The following is a 21,349-nucleotide window of genomic DNA, read 5'->3' on the forward strand; positions in this document are numbered from 1 at the left end:
CTGTGAGGTAATTCACTGTGGGAAGTCTCATAAGCGAAGGATATACATCATGAAGGGGAGGTCCTCCTGGAGTACCGAGTAACACCGGGACCTTGGTGGACAAGTCTCTGGATGCCTGAAGGTGTCAGCACAAGTGGACCTGAACTGGGTGAAGGTGGGGGAGCCATATCATAGTGGGACAAATTATTAGAGCTGCTTGAGAGGATATAATCTAATCTGGCAGGTGTTGGACCTTAAACACTCGTAAGGCCAGAAAGAAGATTGAGGTTGGTGCACGAGTTAAAGACAGCAATTTCAGCAGACAAGGCAGGCAAGAATATAGCAGGAAATGGAGGGGGGCGGGGGAGATGACGATTAAACTGCGTACATTTCAATGCAAGGGGCCTGACAGCTAAGGAAGCTGAACATGGGACTGGGATATTATAGTTATTACAGGAACACAGCTGAGGGAGAGACAGGACTCATTGTTTCAAGGTGGAGATGCTACAGGAAGCATCGAAAGGGAGGAAAGAGTGGACACGTGGTTGTGGGTTTTGATTGCATGAATCATTACATCAGTACCTAGAGAGGATATTCCTGTGGGATCACCCAGTGAAGCTATGTTAGTGGAACTGAGAAATAAGAATGGGTCATCACTCTGACACAATTGTCCTATTGACCCCGAATAATCAGTGGCAGACTGAGGAACAAACATATCAGGAAATCTCAAATATCAATCATAATGATAGGTTGGGGTTTTTAAACTTTCCAAACCTAGACTGGGACTGCCAGTGTTCAGTGTTTGCAAGGGAGGAATTTGGTAATTGTGTTCCAAAAACTCCCAATCAATATGTAAATGGACTGAAAAGAGAAAGGGGCAAAACCTGACCTCCCCTTGGGAAACAAGGTCGGGAAAGGGACTGAGGTGTGAGTGGGAAAGCATTTTGACAAAGTGACTCAAGTCTATTAGTTTGAAAACAGCGATGGAAAAGGATAGGCCTGGTCCACAAGTTCAAGTTATAAAATGGGGCTGGACCAACCTTGATAATATTAGCCAGGAACTTTAAAAAGGTGATTGGGGAGTCTATGTGCAGGGAAACGGAAGTCTGGCAAGTGAGAATATTTTAAAAGTGAGATATGTTGAGCGATCACCACCAGCATGTTCCTGTTTGTGTGCAGGTCAATGCTGACAGCATTCGGAAACATTGGCTGCCTACTGAGGGGCTGGTCAAGGAAAAGGGGGCACGTGTCAGGTATAGCCAGCTGGATCAAGGGAATCCCTGAGGATATACAGGGGCTGTAGGAATACACTTTGGGTAGAAATTAGAAATCAGGAAATCAGAAAGTGTACATGCAATAGGCTTGGCAGAGAATGATAAGGAGAATCCGAAAGTGATTGTATAAATATATTGAGTAAAAGAGTAACTCGAGACAAAATAGTGTTCCTTAAAGATCAATGAGACCATTCATGTGTGGAACCACAGAATATGGCAATGACCTTAAACACATTTTTCCTCCAGAACATACTGTGGACAAAGACTGGGCAACTCAGGGAACAAGAGTAATACTTTAGACCACATTTGGAGTATTCTGCAATTCCAGTCTCCCCGCTCTAGGAAGGACGTTGTGAAATTTGAATGTGTTCAGAAAAGATTTACAAGATGTTGCCCGGGTTGTTGGTGAATAAGCTGGGGTTATTTTCCCTGGAGCATTGGAGACTGAGGGGAGACCTGACAGAGGTTTATATAAACATGGGGTGTATGGATTGGGTAAACAGTCAAGGTCTATTCCCAGGGGTTGGAGAGTCCAAAACTAGAGGGCAGAGGTTTAAGGTTAGAGGGAAAGGTTTAAACGGCACTGAAGGGACAGCTTTTTTATGCACACGGTGATGTGTGTATGGAATGAGCGGAGAGAGAAAGTAGCAGATACTGATACTATGACAACATTTAAGAGATATCTGGATGGGTATATGAATAATAATGGTTTAAATGTACATGGACCAAATGCTGGTAAATGGGATGGATTTTTTTTACATCTTCTGGTCAGCATGGACGTGTTAGACCGAAGGATCTGTTTCCATGCTGTACATCTCTATGACTTGAAAAGAGTGCATGTTATAGAAGGTTTTAAAACACAAAGGTATGGAAAGCCCCAGGACCTGATTAAGTGTATCACAGGACACTGTGGGATGCTAGGGAAGAAATTGTGGAGCCCTGAGCAAAGATATGTGTACCATTGACAGCCATGTGTGATGTGCTGGAAAGGCTGGAGGGTGGCAGAATGGGCGGTGAAGGAGGATTTTTGAGATTACAAAGGAATCTTGATGAAATGAGTGAATGGGCTGAAAATGGTAGATGGAATTCAATCTGAATAAATGCAAGGTAGTGCACTTGGTAAAACAAACAAGGATAGAGCTTATACAATTAATGTTCGGGTCTCAGTTAGTGTTTGAGAGCAGAGGGACCTATGGGTTCAGGTAGATAATTCTTGAAGATTGCATCACAGGATGGATAAGACAGTGCTTGGCATGCCTGACTATTGCTCAGTCCATTGAGTGGAGGATTTGGAACGTCATGCTGAGATTGCAGAGACATTTGTGAGGCCTCTTCTGCAATACTCCATCCAGTTCTGGTCGCCCAGTTAACAGGGAGGATATTAATAAGCTGCAGGGGGTTCAGAAGAGATTTACCAGGATATTGCTGGGTATGGAAGGGTTGAGTTCGGAAAAATGGCTGAATAGGCTGAGTCTTTTTTCACTAGAGCCTGGAGGTTGAGACGTGATGTTAGAAAAGTTTATTTTTAAAAATGAGGTATATAGATCAATTTAATGGTAGTTGTCTTTTCCACAGGATGGGGACTCTCAAAAGGAAGGGCCACATTTTAGAGATTAGAAGAGAGAGATGTTCAAAAAAAAAGACATGGGGGCAACTTGTTACACAGATGGTGTTTTCATTGTGGAATGAACTTCCTCAGGAAGGGGCGGATGTGGGTACAATTACAACATTTAAAAACAGAGATACTAAATGAGTATTTTGCAACAGTTTTTACAGTGGAAAAGAATATGGAAGATATAGAATGTAGGGAAATAGATGGTGACACCTTGCAAAATGTCCATATTACAGAGGAGCAAGAGTTGGATGTCTTGAAATGCATAAAGGTGGAGAAATTCCCAGGACTTGATCAGGTAGACCCGTGAACTCTGTGGGAAGCTAGAGAAGTGATCACTGGACCTGTTGCTGAGATATTTGTATCATAGATTGTCACAGGTGAGGCGCCGGAAGACTGGAAGTTGGCAAACGTGGTGCCACTGTTTAAGAAGTGTGGTAAGGACAAGACAGGGATTTACAGAGCAGTGAGCCTGACGTCAGTGGTGGGCAAGTTGTTGGATGGAATCCTGAGGGATAGGATGCACATGTATTTGGAAAGGCAAGGACTGATTAGGGACAGTGAACATGGCTTTGTGCGTGGGAGATCCTGTCTCACAAACTTGATTGAGTTTTTTGAAGAAGCAACAAAGAGGATTGATGAGGGCTGAGCAGTAGATGTGATCTATATGGACTTCAGTGAGGCGTTTGAGGAAAAAGTGAGGACTGCAGACACTGGATTTGTCTTCTCCATTTCCTGCTGACTCTGTAAGCTACCTTTTTCAGATTGATAAACAAAAACACCCTCAACTCTTTCTGGTGTCAGTCTGAAACCAAACAGCGTTAGCCTGACAGTACGTCCGGAGCAAACTGAAATTGTTAGAAAGGATAAGTCAATATACAATAACTGGCCACTCAGAAACACATTCGATAAAAGAGAATTTGTTAATGAGCCTGTTGGATTTAATTTGTTGGTGTGAATATAAATGGCAGAATTGTAAGGGTGTAGAGGGGTTGGAGTGGTATCGGGGATATGGTGTATTTGACTTATCAGACGCCTTTATTCAAGTTTCAATAAGGGCTAAAGAGTAACTGATAGAGAATAGGGCCCCTTAAAGATCAATTAGCTCACCCATTTGTGGAACCAGAGGAGATGGGTGAGGTATTAGACAAAATAGTCTTGTCAGTGTTTACTGTGGCGAAAGACATGGAAACTCGGGAACTTTAGGAAATAAATAATGATGTGTTGGAAAGAATCCACACCAGAGAAGAGAAAGTGCTGGAATCTTAAAACAAATAAAGGTAGATCAATCCTCAGTAGCTCATTAGGTCAATCCTAAAATATTAATGGAAACTAGGGAAGAGATTACGGTGTCCCTGACAGAGATATTTATATTATCAACAGACACAGTGAGATGTTGGAAGGCTAGAGGTTGGCTAATACTGTTCCATCATTCAAGGGCTGCAGGGAAAAGCCAGGAAATTACAGCCCAGTGAGCCCAGTGAAGGGGAAGTTGTTGGAGGAGATTCTGAGAGAAAGGAGCTCCTTATATTTACAAAGACAAGGGCTGATCCAAGATAGTCAGCATGGCTTTGTGAGTGGGAAACCACATTTCACAAACTGGATTGATTCTTTGAGGAGGTGGCCCAAGATACGTGAAGGCCATTTGACCTCAGGCGACAGTCTGTGTGGAGTTTATACATTCTATCTGTGTCTACGTGGGTTTCCTCCAGGTGCTCCGGTTACCGCCCACGGCCCAAAGATGTGCATCTTAGTTGACTCAGCCATGCGAAATTACCCATAGTGTTCACGGATGGGTAGGTTTGGTGCATTAGTCAGGGTAAATGGAGAGTAATAGGGTGTGGGAATGGGGCTGGGTTGGATACTGTTTGGAGGGTTGTTATGGAGGTGTTAGGTCAAATGGCCTGTTTCCACAATGTAGGGATTCTCTGAAGGTACCAGGAAGGAACTGAGGAATTGACTGAGGGCAACAAGAAGGGGGCATGAAAAAGCATTGTTTGGAAAGATTAAGGAAAACCATAAGGCATTCTCCACTTATGCGAGGAAGAAGAGCATGGTCAGAGTGAGGATAAGGCCAATTTGGGATAGTGGAAGGAACTTGTGCCTGGAGTCACAGGAGGTAAGGGAGGTCCTTAATGAATACTATGTCTCAGTATTCACTGCTGAGAAGGACCTTGTCGTTTGTGAGGACAGTGTGAAACAGGCTGATGCAGGTGAACAGGTGGGTGTTAAGAAGGAGGATGTGCTGAGAAGTTTGTAAAAGATAAGGATAGATAGGTCACTGAAACAGACTGGATGCGTCCAAAGTTACTACACGAAGCGAGGAAATGGATTGCTGAGCACCTGGTGATGACCTTTGCACTCTCACTGTCCACTGGAGACGGACCAGATGGTTGGAGGCAGAAAAATATTATTCCCTTGTTCAGGAAAGGGAATAGGGGTAATCCTGGGAATTGCACACCTGTCAGCCTTATGTCTGTGGTGTGCAGATTATTGGAGATGACTCTGGGAGACAGGATTTATTATTCCTTGGAAAACTATAATTTGATTACAGACAGTCAACATGGTTTTGTAAGGGGCAGGTCCTGCCTTACAAATCTGATTGAATCTTTTGAGAATGTGACGAAACACCTTTATGGCTCATTCAGAAAGTAATGAGGCATGGGATACAGGGAAACCTGTCCGTCTGGATATGGGATTACTGTCCCACAGTAGACAGAGGGTGATGCTAGATAGAAACCATTCATCCTGGAGATCAGTGACCAGTGGTTTTCTGCCAGTGGTTACAGGACCGCTGCTATTTGTGAGTTTATGAATAAGTTGGATGTGTGAGTGGAAGAGTGGTTTAGTAAGTTTCCCAATGACACAAAGGTTGGTGGAGTGGTTGACAGTGTGGAGGGCTGTTGTAGGTTGCAATGGGACATTGACAAGATGCTGAGAAGTAGCAGATGGAGTTCAATGTTGAAAAGTGTGAAGTCATTCATTTTGGAAGATTGAAATTGAATGCAGAATTCAGGGTTAAAGGCAGGTTCCTTTGCAGTGTGGAGGAACAGAGAGATCTTGGGTTCTAAGTGCCAAGATCCCTCAAAGTAGCCACCCAAGCTGATCGGCTTGTTAAGAAGGAATATATTTTGTGGCATTTCATGAGTTTGGAGATTGAGTTTTAAAGCTGTGAGGTTATGCGCCAGCTCTATAGAGCCCTGGTTAGACCCGACTTGGAATATTTTGTTCAGTTTTGGTCCCTTCATTACAGGAAGGAGGTGGAAGTTTTAGAGAGAGTAAAGAGGAGATTTATCATCATGCTGCCTGTACTGGAGAGAATGTCTTATGAAGAAAGGTTGAGGGAGCTAAGGTTTTTTTCTCATTGGAGTGACTTGGCAGAGGTGAACAAGGTGATGACAGGTATAGATAGATAGAGTGAAGAGAGAGATTTTATTACCCTGACATAAAGAGCCAGTCCAAGGGGTGATAATGTTCGGGTGATTAGCGGATGGTTCAGGGGAGATTTCAGAGGTAGGTTCGTTACATACAGAGTGGTAGCTGAGTGGAATGCACTGCCAGCGTGGCGGTAAAATTAGATGCGTTAGGGACATTTAGTAAACTTCTGGATAGGCACATGGATGATAATAAATCAAAGGATATAGAGGTTAAAGACAGAGATGTACAACATGGAAACATACACTTCTTTCCAACCCGTTCATGCCGACCAGATATTCCAACCCAATCCAGCACCCAGTCCATATACCTCCAAACCCTTCCTATTCATATGACCATCCAAATACCTCTTAAATGTTGCAATTATACCAGCCTCCACCACTTCCGCTGGCAGGTCATTCCATACACGTACCACCCTCTGTGTGAACAAGTTGCCCCTTAGGTCTCTTTTAAATCTTTTCGCCCCATATCCTAAACCTATACCCTCTAGTCATGGACTTCCCAACACCAGGGAAGAGACTTTGTCTATTTACCCTCTCCATGCCCCTCATAATTTTGTAAACTTCTATAAAGTCACCCCTCAACCTCCGAGTTTCCGAGGAAAACAGACCCAGCCTGTTCAGCCTCTCCGCATAGCTCAAATCCTCCAGCACTGGCAACATACTTGTAAATCTTTTCTGAGCCATTTCAAGTTTCCCAACCTCCTTCCGATAGTAAGGAGAACAAAATTGCACGCAATATTCCAACAGTAGCCTAACCAATGTGCTATACAGTCGCAACATGACCTCCCAACTCATGTCCTCAATACTCTGACCAATAAACAAAAGCATACCAATCGCCGCCTTCACTATCCTATCTACCTGCGACTCCACCTTCAAGGAGCTATGAATCTGCACCCCATGGTTTCTTGGTTCACCAACACTCTCTAGAACCTTACAATTAAGTGTATAAGTCCTGCTTAGATTCGCTTTCCCAAAATGCAGAACCTCGCATTTATATGAATTAAACTCTAATTGCCACTTTTTTATCTTAGCGGTTGAATAAAAGATTGGCATATTATCACGGCCGTGTTTGTCATTTGGATAAATTGTTTGGATGGGAATATTGTGATGTAAGTTAAGTAAGTTTTTTGGGTGACACTAAAATTGGTGGTAAACTGAACAGTGATGAAGGTTATCTGTGATGCAACAGGATGAACAGTACTGCTGGGATAGTGGGCTGAAGAATAGCCGATGGAGTTTAAAGAGATAAATGTGAAATGTTCCATTTTGGTAAAACAAACCAGGATGGGACTTGTACAGTTAATATTTGGGCCCTGGGGAGTTTGTCAGTCAGTGACCCAGGTACACAGTTCTTTGAAAGTGCTGTCACAGGTAGACAGGCTGGTGAAGCAGGCGTTTGGGATGGTTACCTTCATTGGGCAGAGCATTAAGAGTAGGAGTTGTGACGTCATGTTGTATCTGTGCAAGAGATTGGTCAGGTCACCATTAAAAGCATTGTTGATTTGTGGGAAGAACTCATCTGGTTCACTGACCTCCTTTTGTGTACAACATCTGACACTCTAACCTGGCCTGGCTAACATGTGACTCCAGAGCCATTGCAATATGGCTAACTCTGAGCTGTCCTCTGGGTAATTAGCAGTGACACCCACATCCCATGAATGAATAAATAGAAATGCATATGTCCCTCCCTACCTCTGCAAACCCCTCCAGCTGTAGCAATTCATACTGGCTTTGTAACTCCGTTCATGCCCTGACCACACTCTGTAACACTCTTACCACCTCCGGCACCTCCACCTCTCCCAGTTCCTATTGTGACATTGAACCCTGACACTGATTCCCCTTCCCACTGCCCAACTCCTGCTAGCAGACCCTGTGAAATCCCTTTAACACTTACTCCTAAAATACTCTCTCACTTCAGAATTTTAAGTACTTTTTGGTGTTCTTCTAAGCCTCATAATCTAATATGATACATTTTGTCCTGAGTGAGGGACAGGCGGGAGTTTTTTGTGGAGGTTTTGTCTGTTTCAATGGAATGTTCTTTTGTTGCGTGATTTACACTGTTCCTTCAAATGTTTTCCACTGTTCATTTACAGACACACGTTTAAGTCTGTTTTGCCTCTTTACCTTGGTCCGTTCTCATTCAAACCCATGTAATTGGCTGTTTGTGTTTCTAGTTGTAGCGTGTCTTTTCTGTGATTCACTTTAAAACTTTATATTTCTTTAAACTGCACTTTATCACAATTTCCCAGAGGATCTCTCCAGGTGACATTACTCAGTTACTAAGTTTCATCACACAACGGTCGCTCTGAGATAGTTATGTCCCTAGCCAGTTGCACAATTTGTTATTCAAAGAAACACTGAAAAAAAACTCTGAACTGCTCTTCCGATATCACTGTTGTCAGTGTGACTGTCACAGATTATGTGAATATTGAAGATTCCCAAAATTATCGCAAAGTTTTTGTTAAAAAATTCCAATGAGTTCCTGTGTAATGCAGTGATGATCAATGGAATGCTGTTCGGTGGCTGAACCTTTTCTGTTGCTTGTGTCCTTGGCAAGTAGTAGCCAGAATTTACATTCAGACTGACTCTACTTCATGATCTGAGGGCAAACGCTTTCTCTGTAATGCCTTTGTTATCCATTATTGTTAGCGTTGTCCATTTTGCCTGAGTTTCCGCGAAGTTGTGATCCATTGAATATTTATGTCCACCTTTTGTTGGCCCTGTAACCACGTCTCTCTGGTGTCTAAATTCATTTTATCTCTGTGTCAAAATCAATCTACCTTATTGAAGAGACATTATCCATTCCAAAACAAACATAATTTACTTTTCCCCACAATTTTCTGTAACAAACCAATTTCCTGATATACAATTTTACTTAAACTCTGTCCCATCCTGTTCTTTTCTGCTTGTCTTCAGTCACATTCCCAGCTGCTCCCATACTTCACCTTTTCTCTTTGTATTTGGAAAGCTAATTTCACCTGAACCCTATCCCTGTATCCTCTCTTGTCAGTTTAAAGCCCTGTCCATAAACCTACCGACATGATTGGCCAGGACACTGGTCCCAGCAGGGTTCCAGTGGGACCATCCTAATGGGTTATTTTTAAAATCGGGTATGGGATGTGGATGTCTCTGGCTGACCAGCCTTTCCTGCACTGGTGCACAAGCCATGCCATAGATACAGTGTTGCAGAGTAGTGAGTCTTATTAGTGTGTTGGAGGAGAGCGCAGAACAGAAAGACCCCAGGCAGCATTCCCAACATCTCGTCAGAGGCCTGCTTTCCCCTCTGTTGTCCTGATGTTCACTAAGACAGCACAGGCCTGGATTGATAACTATGAATTCCCCATGCTGTCTCAGTGCAAATGTAAATTAAAGGAGAGGTGGTGATTGAGCCTGGAGTGTGTCTGTACTGTATTGTGCTCCCCCTCCAGCACTGTATCTATGCCATGTCCTGTTAGCGATGTTTGGAGCCCTCTCATTGCTCCAAGCGCTGTGCACTGTGAGTGATCTTACCTCACTGCAGGATTTATTGAAGGCTCCAGATCTCCCTGCCCTTTGTCTCCCTGGCTGACCAAACATCTTCAATGAGGTGTTGGTCGAGACACCCAGCAATTGGGAAGTCTATTGAGTCAGCACCTCCCCGAGTACCTACAGGAGACAGAAATAGACAGAATGGGAAATTAGACTGATGCAGTGAGGGTTACACAAGGAGAATGGAAAGGAGCCCCTCAGAGATCTGTAAAATCCCACTCCATCCATGGCCTGTGCTGTTCAATCTCTCTGGAGTGGAGAATTCTGTTGGCTCAGGATCTGGAGGAACTGCAAGATTGAGAGACACTGACAGAGGCAGCAATTAGACCCATACAGTGAGGGTTACCACATGGAGAGAGACTGAGTGATATCACCAGAGTGCTGGAAGACCTCAGGATCACACAATCATGTTGGAAGAATGGGTTTATCTTCATAATGCCCTGGTATCAGTGCTCAGGGATGAGCAACCAGTGAGCAGGCAAAATGATGGCCGAGTGGTATTACTGCTAGAGCATGTATCAAGACCTCAGCTAATGTTCAGCAGAAGAGAGTTTGAATCCCACCTTCAGAAATGGTGGAATTTGAAATCAATAATTTTAAAAATAGTAATTAGCAATCCATAAATAAATATGACACCCTTGCAGATGTACATAAAACCCAAACACTTGTCCGTTAGATAAGGACATCTGCTCATCCTCATGTGGTCTGCACGACATACCCACAGCAAAGTGTTTGCCTCTCAATTACCCTCTGAAATTGCCAAGCAAGTTACTCAGCTCGAAGGCAGCTCGGGCTGGGCAGGAAAGGCTGGTCAGCCAGAGACACCCACATCCTATACCCGATTTTAAAAATAACCCATTAGGATGGTCCCACTGGAACCGTGCTGGGACCAGAGTCCTGGCCAATCATGTCGGTAGGTTTATGGACAGGGCTTTAAACTGACAAGACAGGATACAGGGACAGGGTTCAGGTGAAACGAGCGTTCCAAATGCAAAGAGAAAAGGTGAAGTATGGGAGCAGCATGGGAATGTGACTGAAGACAAGCAGAAAGGAACAGGATGGGACAGAGTTTAAGTAAAATTGTACATCAGGAAATCGATTTGTGACAGAAAATTGTGGGGAAAAGTAAATTATGTTTTTTTGGAATGGATAATGTCTCTTAAATAAGGTGGACTGATTTGTGACACAGAGATAAAATAAATTTAGACACCAGAGAGACGTGGTTACAGGGCCAACAAAAGGTGGACATATTCAATGGATCACAACTTTGCGGAAACTCAGGCAAAATGGGCAACGCTAACAATAATGGATAAAAAAAAGGCATTACAGAGAAACCATTTGTCCTCAGATCATGATGTAGAGTCAGTCTGAATGTAAATTCTGGCTACTACTTGCCAAGGACACAAGCAACAGAAAAGGTTCAGCCACCGAACAGCATTCCATTGCTCATCACTGCATTACACAGGAACTCATTGGAATTTTTTAACAAACACTTTGTCATAATTTTGGGAAATTTCAAGATTCACATAATCTGGGACAGTCACACTGACAACAGTGATATTGGAAGAGGAGTTCAGAGATTTTTTTTTCAATGTTTCATTGAATAACAAATTGTGCAACTAGCTAGGGACATAACTATCTCAGAGCGATCGTTGTGTGATGAAACTTTGTAACTGAGTAACGTCACCTGGAGAGATCCTCTGGGAAAATGTGATAAAGTGCAGTTTAAAGAAATATAAAGTTTCAAAGTCCATCACAGAAAGGATACGCTACAACTAGAAACAAAAAACATTGAAATGTCGATTCTCCTGTTCTTTGGATGCTGCCTGACCTGCTGCACTTTTCCAGCAACACATTTTCAGCTCTGATCCCCAGCATCTACAGTCCTCACTTTCTCGAAGAAACAAAAACAGCCAATTACATGGGTTTGAATGAGAATGGACCAAGGTAAAGAGGCAAAACAGACTTAAATGTGTGTCTGTAAATAAACAGTGGAAAACATTTGAAGGAACAGTGTAAATCACGCAACAAAAGAACATTCCATTGAAAGAAACAAAACCTCAACAAAAAACTCCCACCTGTCCCTCACTCAGGACAAAATGTATCATCTTAGATTATGGGGCTTAGAAGATCACCAAAAAGTACTTAAAATCCTGAAGTGAGAGAGTGTTTTAGGAGTAAGGGTTAAAGGGATTTCAAAGGGCCTGCCAGCAGGAGTCTGGCAGTGGGAAGGGGAATCAGTGTCAGGGTTTAATGTCACAATAGTAACTGGGAGAGGTGAAGGTGCCGGAGGTGGTAAGAGTGTTACTGAGAGTGGTCAGGGCCTGAACGGTATTACAAAGCCAGTACGAATTGCTACAGCTGGAGGTGTTTGCAGAGGTAGGGAGGGACATATGCATTTTTATTTATTCATTCATGGGATGTGGGTGTCACTGCTAATTACCCAGAGGACAGCTCAGAGTTAGCCATATTGCAATGGCTCTGGAGTCACATGTTAGCCAGGCCAGGTTCGAGTGTCAGATGTTGTACACAAAAGGACGTCAGTGAACCAGATGAGTTCTTCCCACAAATCAACAATGGTGACCTGACCAATCTCTTGTACAGATACAACATGACGTCACAACTCCTACTCTTAATGCTCTGCCCAATGAAGGTCACCATCCCAAATGCCTGCTTCACCAGCCTGTCTACCTGTGACACCACTTTCAAAGGACTGTGTACCTGGGTCACTGGGTCACTGACTGACAACACTCCCCAGGGCCCAAACATTAAATGTACAAGTTCCACCCTGGTTTGCTTCACCAAAATGGAACACTTCACATTTATCTCATTAAACTCCATCTGCTATTCTTCAGTCCACTATCCCAGCAGTACTGTTCATCCTGTTGTATCATAGATAACCTTCATCACTGTTCAGTTTACCACCAATTTCAGTGTCACCCAAAAAACTTACGTAACTTACATAACAATATTCCCAACCAAACAATTTATCCAAATGGCAAACACGGCCGTGATAATATGCCAATCTTTTATCCAACCGCGAAGATAAAAAAAAGTGGCAATTAGAGTTTAATTCATATAAATGCGAAGTGCTGCATTTTGGGAAAGCAAATCTTAGCAGGACTTATACACTTTATGGTAAGGTTCTAGAGAGTGTTGCTGAACCAAGAAACCATGGGGTGCAGGTTCATTGCTCCTTGAAGGTGGAGTCGCAGGGAGATAGGATAGTGAAGGCAGCATTTGGTATGCTTTTGTTTATTGGTCAGAGTATTGAGTACATGAGTTGGGAGGTCATGTTGCGGCTGTATAGCACATTGGTTAGGCTACTATTGGAATATTGCGTGCAATTTTGTTCGGAAGGAGGTTGGGCAACTTGAAAGGGTTCAGAAAAGATTTACAAGGATGTTGCCAGTGCTGGAGGATTTGAGCTATCGGGAGAGGCTGAACAGGCTGGGGCTGTTTTCCTCGGAAAATCGGAGAGTGAGGGGTGACTTTATAGAAGTTTACAAAATTATGAGGGGCATGGACAGGGTAAATAGACAAAGTCTCTTCCCTGGTGTTGGGAAGTCCAGGACTAGAGGGTATAGGTTTAGTATATGGGGCGAAAAGATTTAAAAGAGACCTAAGGAATAACTTCTTAACACAGAGGGTGGTACGTGTATGGAATGAGCTGCCAGCGGAAGTGGTGGAGGCTGGTATAATTGCAACATTTAAGAGGTATTTGGATGGGTATATGAATAGGAAGGGTTTGGAGGGATATGGACTGGGTGCTAGATTGGGTTGGAATATCTGGTGGCATGAACGAGTTGGAAAGAAGTGTATGTTTCCATGTTGTACATCTCTGTCTTTAACCTCTATACCCTTCGATTTATTATCATCGATGTGCCTATCCAGAAGTTTACTAAATGTCCCCAACGCATCTAATTTTACCGCCACGCTGGCAGTGCAGTCCACTCAGCTACCACTCTGTATGTAACGAACCTACCTCTCAAATCTCCCCTGCACCATCCGCTAATCACCCGAAAATTATAAACCCTTTGAATGGCTATTTATGTCAGGGTAAAAAAAATTTCTAGTCACTCTATCTATGCCTGTCATCACTTTGTTCACCTCTGCCAAGTCACCCCTCACCCTTCTTCCTTCCAATGAGAAAAGCCTTAGCTCCCTCAACCTAAGACATTCTCTCCAGTGCAGGCAGCATTCTGGTAAATCTCCTCTTTACTCTCTCTAAAACTTCCACCTCTTTCCTGTAATGAAGGGACCAAAACTGAACAAAATATTCCAAGTCAGGTCTAACCAGGGCTCTATAGAGCTGGCGCATAACCTCACAGCTTTAAAACTCAATCTCCAAACTCATGAAATGCCACACAATATATTCCTTCTTAACAAGCCGATCAGCTTGGGTGGCTACTTTGAGGGATCTAGTGACTTGGAACCCAAGATCTCTCTGTACCTCCACACTGCAAAGAATCCTGCCTTTAAGCCTGAATTCTGCATTCAAATTCAATCTTCCAAAATGAATGACTTCACACTTTTCAAGATTGAACTCCATCTGCTACTTCTCAGCATCTTGTCACATTCCCATTGCAACCTACAACAGCCCTCCACACTATCCACCACTCCACCAACCTTTGTGTCATTGGCAAACTTACTAACCCACTCTTCCACTCACACATGCAACTTATTCATCGAATCACAAAGAGCAGAGGTCCTGTAACCACTCCCTGCAGAAAACCACTGGTCACTGAGCTCCAGGATAAATGGTTTCTATCTATTAACGCCCTCTGTCTTCTGTGGGACAGTAATTCCATATCCAGACAGACAGGGTTCCCTGTATCCCATGCCTCCAGACTTTTTGAATGAGCCATAAAAGATTTTTCGCCACATTCTCAAAAGTTTCAATAAGATTTGTAAGGCATGACCTGCCCCTTACAAAACCATGTTGACTCTGTAATCAAACTATGGTTTTCCAAGGAATAGTAAATCCTGTCTCCCAGAGTCGTCTCCAATAATCTGCACACCACAGACATAAGACTGACAGGTGTGCAATTTCCAGGATTATCCCTATTCCCTTTCCTGAACAAGGGAATAATATTTTTCTGCCTCCAAACATCTGGTCCGTCTCCAGTGGACAGTGAGGGTGCAAAGGTCATCACCAGGTGCTCAGCAATCCATTCCCTCGCTTCGTGTAGTAACTTTGGACGCATCCTGACTGGTTCAGTGACTTATCTATCCTTATCTTTTACAAACTTCTCAGCACATCGTCCTTCTTAACACCCACCTGTTCACGTGCATCCGCCTGTTTCACGCTGTCCTCACAAAAGACAAGGTCCCTCTCAGCAGTGAATACCGAGACATAGTATTCATTAAGGACCTCCCTTAGCTCCTGTGACTCCAGGCTCAAGATCCTTCCACTATCCCAGATTGGCCTTATCCTCACTCTGGCCATGCTCTTCTTCCTCGCGTAAGTGACGAATGCCTTACAGTTTTCCCTAATTTTCCCAACAATGCTTTTTCATGCCCCCTTCTCGTTGCCCTAAGACAATTCCTCAGTTCCTTCCTGGTACCTTCAGAGAATCCCTACAGTGAGGAAACAGTCCATTTGACCCAACACCTCCATATCAACCCTCCAAACAATATCCAACCCAGCCCCATTCCCACACCCTATTACTCTCCATTTGTCCTGACCAATGCACCAAACCGACCCATCCGTGAACTCTATGGGTAATTTAGCATGGCTGACTCAACTAAGCTGCACATCTTTGGGCCGTGGGAGGTAACCGGAGCACCTGGAGGAAGCCCACGTAGACACAGGGAGAATGTATAAACTCCACACAGACAGTCGCCTGAGGCTGGAATCGAAATGGAGTCCGTGGTGCTATGAGGAGGCAGTGCTTACCACTGAGACACCATGCCACCCAATGTAACTCTCTGGAGCCCTGTCTGATCCTTGCTTCCTCAACCTTAAGTAAACTTCCTTCTTCCTCTTGACTAGACGCTAAAGTCCATGTGGACAACGTCAACTGCTCTGCCTTCGCGTATCTTGGGCCACCTCCTCAAAGAGTCAATCCAGTTTGTGAAATGTGGTTTCGCACTCACAAAGCCATGCTGACTATCTTGGATCAGCCCTTGTCTTTGTAAATATAAGGAGCTCCTTTCTCTCAGAATCTCCTCCAACAACTTCCCCTTCACTGGGCTCACTGGGCTGTAATTTCCTGGCTTTTCCCTGCAGCCCTTGAATGATGGAACAGTATTAGCCAACCTCTAGCCTTCCAACATCTCACTGTATCTGTTGATAATATAAATATCTCTGTTAGGGACATCGTAATCTCTTCCCTAGTTTCCATTAATATTTTAGGATTGACCTAATGAGCTACTGAGGATTGATCTACCTTTATTTGTTTTAAGATTCCAGCACTTTCTCTTCTCTGGTGAGGATTCTTTCCAACACATCATTATTTATTTCCTCAAGTTCCCGAGTTTCCATGTCTTTCGCCACAGTAAACACTGACAAGACTATTTTGTCTAATATCTCACCCATCTCCTCTGGTTCCACACATGGGTGACCTTATTGATCTTTATGGTCTGCCAGGTTACTCTTTAGCCCTTATTGAAACTTGCATAAAGGCATCCGATAAGTCAAATACACCATATCCCCGATACCACTCAACCCCCTTTACACCTTTTCATTACATTACCCCACTGCTAATTGCCCAGAGGCAGCTCAGAGTCAGCCATATTGCTGTGGGACTGGAGTCACATGTGAGCCAGACCAGGTAAGAATGTCAGATGTCCATCCCTAAAGGACATACGTGAACAAGTTGAGTTTATCCAGATAATCAACAATGCTTATGTGGTGACCTCACTAATGTCCTTTACAGATACAATCTGACAGCCCAACTTCTACTCTCAATGCTGTGACCAATGAAGGTAAGTATCCCAAACGCCTGCTCCACCAGCCTGTCGACTTGCAATGCTACTTTCAAAGAACTGTGTACCTGCATCCCTGGGTCACTGATTGGCAACACTACCCAGGATCCTAACATTAACTGTACAAGTCCAGCCAGGTCTGCTTTACCAGAATGCAACATATTGCCTTTCTCCACCTGCTATTCCTCAACCCATTGCCCCAGCAGTACTGTTGATCCCATTGTACTCTTGGATAACCGTCTTCACTGTCCACATTATCACCAATTTCATTGTCACTCACAAACTTGCTAACCATGACTCCTGTATTCTCATCCAAACCATTTAAATAAATGATTCACAGCAATGACCCACCACCGAACCCCATGACACACCGTTGGTCACAGGTTTACAGTTGAACTGCAACCCTCTATGAACACACTATGTCTCCTACCGTCAATCCAATTTCGTATCCAATTGGTGAGTGCACCCTGGTTATGTGTGACCTAAACTTATGAACCAGTCTGCCATGCAGAACTTTGTGAAGGGCCTTGCTAAAGTTAACGTGGTCATCATGTACTGCTCTGCTTTGATCTGTCACTTGTCTACCTCTACACTCAGGTTTGAGGCATGATTTCCCATGCACAAAGGCATGCTTACTATCGTTAGTCTGTCCTTGCCTTTCCAAATGAACAATGATCCTTTCTGTCAGAATCAACCCCAAAAACTTACCGACCGCTGCCATCAGTCTCACTGGTCTGTAGTGGCTGTCGATGACACAAACATCTCTGCGAGGGACTCGGTAGTTTCCTCGCTAGCTTCCCACTAGGCACTGGGATACATCTGATCATTTCCCAAGGTTTTATCTGACATTTTTTGCATTTTAAGCCATCCAGCACCTCCTGTTCTCCAATGTGAACTCTGTTCAAGACATCACTATGTATTTTCCCAAGTTCCTGAACTTCCATGTCTTTCTCCCAAGTAAATACTAACGCAAAATATTTGTTCAGTATCTCACCCATCAGCAGTGATTCCACACAGACAGCGTCATTGAACTTTCAGGGGCCCTATTCTCTCACGAGTTAATTTTTAGACCTGGTTGAATATTGTCAAAATGCTTCTGAAATTTCAAATATCCCTCTCCCGCAACTAGCCTCCTCCAGCCTTAACTATTCTGCCATTTATGGTCACACCAAAATATAGAATCCAACAGATTTAAAAATATTCCCCTTTTATAAAATCATGCGTCTCCCATTGTTTCTAAGCATCCAGTTATCATTTATTGTCATATCCTTTATAATACACTCCAACACGTTCCCGACTTACTGTCAGGTTAACACCGTTTGGTTTCAGACTGACTGCACAAAGGATTTAGGGAATCCTTGTGAATCAATCTGAAACAGGTAGCTTACAGGATCAGCAGGTCATAGAGAAGGCAAATCAAATGTTGCCATTTATTACAAAGGGAATGGAGTCTAAAAATAGGGAGGTCTTGCTAAAACAATGCAAGGTATAAGTCAGGCCACATCTAGATTATAATGAACAGTATGCGTGCCCGAAGGAAAGACATTCTTGTGTTGGAGGAAGGCCAGGGTAAGTTCTTTCGGCTGATCCTGGAGTTGGCGGGATTTTCCAATGAGAAGAGGTGGAGTAGATTGACCTTGAACCTATTGGGGTTTTTGAAGAATGGAAGAGAAATTGAATGAAACATCCAGGATTCTGAGGGGCTTTCACAGGGTAGATGCCATTAAGTTAGAAAATGGAACAGTACAGCACAGTAATAGGCCCTTCGGCCCACCATGGCTGTGCTGACCATGATGCTATTCTAAACTCATCCCATCTGCCTGCACATGGTCCATATCCCTCTATTCTCTGCCTGTTCATGTTTCTGTCTAAATGCCCTTCAAATGTTTGGTCTTGTTGCCACCTCTCCCACCTCCTGAGCAGCTTCTACCCTCTCGGTAAAGTCAACTGGCCTCATTCATCTCACTTAAAACTTCTCACTCTCACCTTAAACCGGGCACCCTAGTATTTGATATTTCTACATTGGAAGAAGGATTCCAACTATCCACACTATTCACGCCTTTCCTAATGCGATATACCTGTACCCAGTCACTTCTCAGTCTCTGATATTCTCACAAAACAATCCAACTGCGTTCAACCTCCTTACAGTAAACACATTCTCATTCAGGCAACATTCTGCCAACCCTCTGTTACACCCTCCCTAAAATCTTCACATCCTTCCTGTGGTGTGTCAGTGAGAACGACACGCAACATTCCAGACATGGCCGAATAAAGTTTCATACTGTGACCAATGAAGGTAAGCATACCATACTCCTCCTTTACCACCACATTCTGCTGTGTTGTTATCTTCAGGGAGCTACGGATTTACAACCAAGGTCATCTGTTTATCAATGTTTCCAACTAGTCAATTAGTGTACTTCTCTCTTCCATTTGACTTCATAAATGCATCACTTCACACTCGTCCCGATGAAATTCAATTTGCGATTTCTCTGCCCAGCGTTCCAGCTGATCTACATACTGCTGCAACCTTTAACACTCTTCCTCACTATCCACAATTCCCCGAACTATCCCTAATCATTACATGCCTTTCCAAATGTCGTCTGCAAAATACTAAGCAAACTGCTGACCTTTTCATCTGAATCCCAGATATAAATTACACACAGACATCGCAGCACTGATCCTTGTGAAACAGCATTGGCCAGAGATGTCCAATCAGAAATTGACCACTCCACATGCCTCTGTCTACTATCACCAAGAAAATATTGCATCCAACTTAGCAACGAGCATGGATTGTGATTTGATCTTCCAGATCCCCCTTGCTATTTGGAAGCTGTCCATTCAAAATGACTCTATATTTTGATTCCCAGATTAAATTGGTTGTCTCACTAATGCGCTGACTGTGTCCTTTCTTCACCACAACAAAACGGGACCTTGTTTGGTTTTTTGCTGATCCTGCCTAAATCCCTACAATCCCTCAATAATCACATTGCTGTCATGATCATTCTGCAGCCACACCTCCACAATAACAGTTCAATCATATCTGTTCCCATCAGTTACTGCTGTCATTCCATCTGCCTTGTTGCAAATGCATTGCGCGTGGAACTGAGAGAGGGCCTTTGAGGGATGGTTAGAGGTCACAGATTGGGAGAGATGTTTGGGGGCGCGACAATATTGCAGGGTTAAACATAGTTACAGTTGCTACAGAATGTTCGCAGGAGAAAACATTTTATTGTTTGGAGGAAGTTAGAGAGATAAAGCGTCTTTGATTAGACTTCAGAGATAGGGATGTGTATAGGGTTGTGGATCGTTACATGGACAATGTTGATCAGGGCGTAGAAATATTCACATGATTCCAGGATGTTGTACATTTCACAACAGTTGTGCATCTGGAGAATATGACAGTGATACGGAGGATGGTATGGACTGGAGAATATTATAGGGAAAGGGAGGGTGGTATGGACTGGAGAATGTTGCAAACACATGGAAGATGATATAAGCTGGAGAATGCTGCAGCAATAGAGAGGAGTATATTGACTGGAGGATGTTGCAGGGATAGGGAGGAAGTTGTAGACTGGATAAAGTTGGAAGGAGAGATGATTTTATGCACTGCAAGGTATGTCAGAGAGAGTGAGTGGTGTGCATGCTGCAAGATATAACAGGGATAGGGAAGCTTGTCGGGACTGGAGGAGAGAGTCATAAAGAGGGTTGTGAGAGACCAGATTCACTTATGAGCATAGGATGTGCTACAGTAAGCAGAGGCTTTTGCAGATAGAAACGAGGATACAATGGCCACAAAGCAGTCACACCTATTCATAGGTATATAGGAACTGAAGGAATTGAAGAGACTACACAGACTGGGAATGTAGTATGCAGTGGAGTAGATAGGGATGGTTTCAGAGACTCAACAACATTAGGAAATAATGGGGGTTGCAATGCTGAGAGGGGGTTTCAGCAAGGTGGAGGATATGGACCTGAAGGAGATTTCACAGATAGCGATGGCTTTTGGGTCTGGTGGGGGCTGCACCGTACGGGGAATTGTAGTGGCTTGGGGCATTTACGCAGATATGGAGAGTATTAGTGGTCGACAGAATTCATAAAAATGGGTCTGCAGGACATGACAGAAATCAGAAGGGTTGTATCAACTTGATGGTGTACACAGGCAGGAAAGCTTGTGGGGTTTGGAGCAGCTCACCATGACAGAGAGATGTATGGAGGCTGGAGACGTTGCAGAAAGATTACTACGTTTAATTGGATAGAACTCCACATAAGTCTGTCCTGGTTCTTTATGTAGCTGCACCGCTGTCGATAAGCTTCTGGTACTAATCCAAAAGCTTAGTGGGGGGATGTGACTACAGTATTTTAAGGTTGTTGGTCTCGGACCTGCCTGTTGTAGTCACCTTTGTGATCTGTTTTTACGTATTTTCTCGATCACAAAGTGAGTTGAACCTCCACGTGGTTCCCCCTGGTAACGGCCTGGAAGAGGAGGCTCAACGGTGAGCACATTTTAACTGTTTTGGGATTTTAGCCGGGTTTTTAAACTGATGGTTTTACCGTAACCTTCGGGTTGGTTTTACCTAAGTTTTTTACCT

The 21,349-nt window shown here is 43.6% G+C and overlaps 1 long non-coding RNA gene across 1 annotated transcript in view; it reads right to left on the minus strand.

Annotated features, from left to right (window-relative positions):
* LOC140485774 (uncharacterized) overlaps positions 1-21,349 on the minus strand; it is a 75,497-nt gene that overhangs the window by 26,862 nt on the left and 27,286 nt on the right. Inside the window, exon 5 of the long non-coding RNA XR_011962438.1 lies at positions 9,813-9,947. This is a non-coding gene — a long non-coding RNA (uncharacterized lncRNA). The remainder of the gene's footprint in view (positions 1-9,812; positions 9,948-21,349) is intronic.

Source organism: Chiloscyllium punctatum, chromosome 14, assembly GCF_047496795.1.
Source record: "Chiloscyllium punctatum isolate Juve2018m chromosome 14, sChiPun1.3, whole genome shotgun sequence".
Lineage (NCBI taxonomy): Eukaryota > Metazoa > Chordata > Chondrichthyes > Orectolobiformes > Hemiscylliidae > Chiloscyllium > Chiloscyllium punctatum.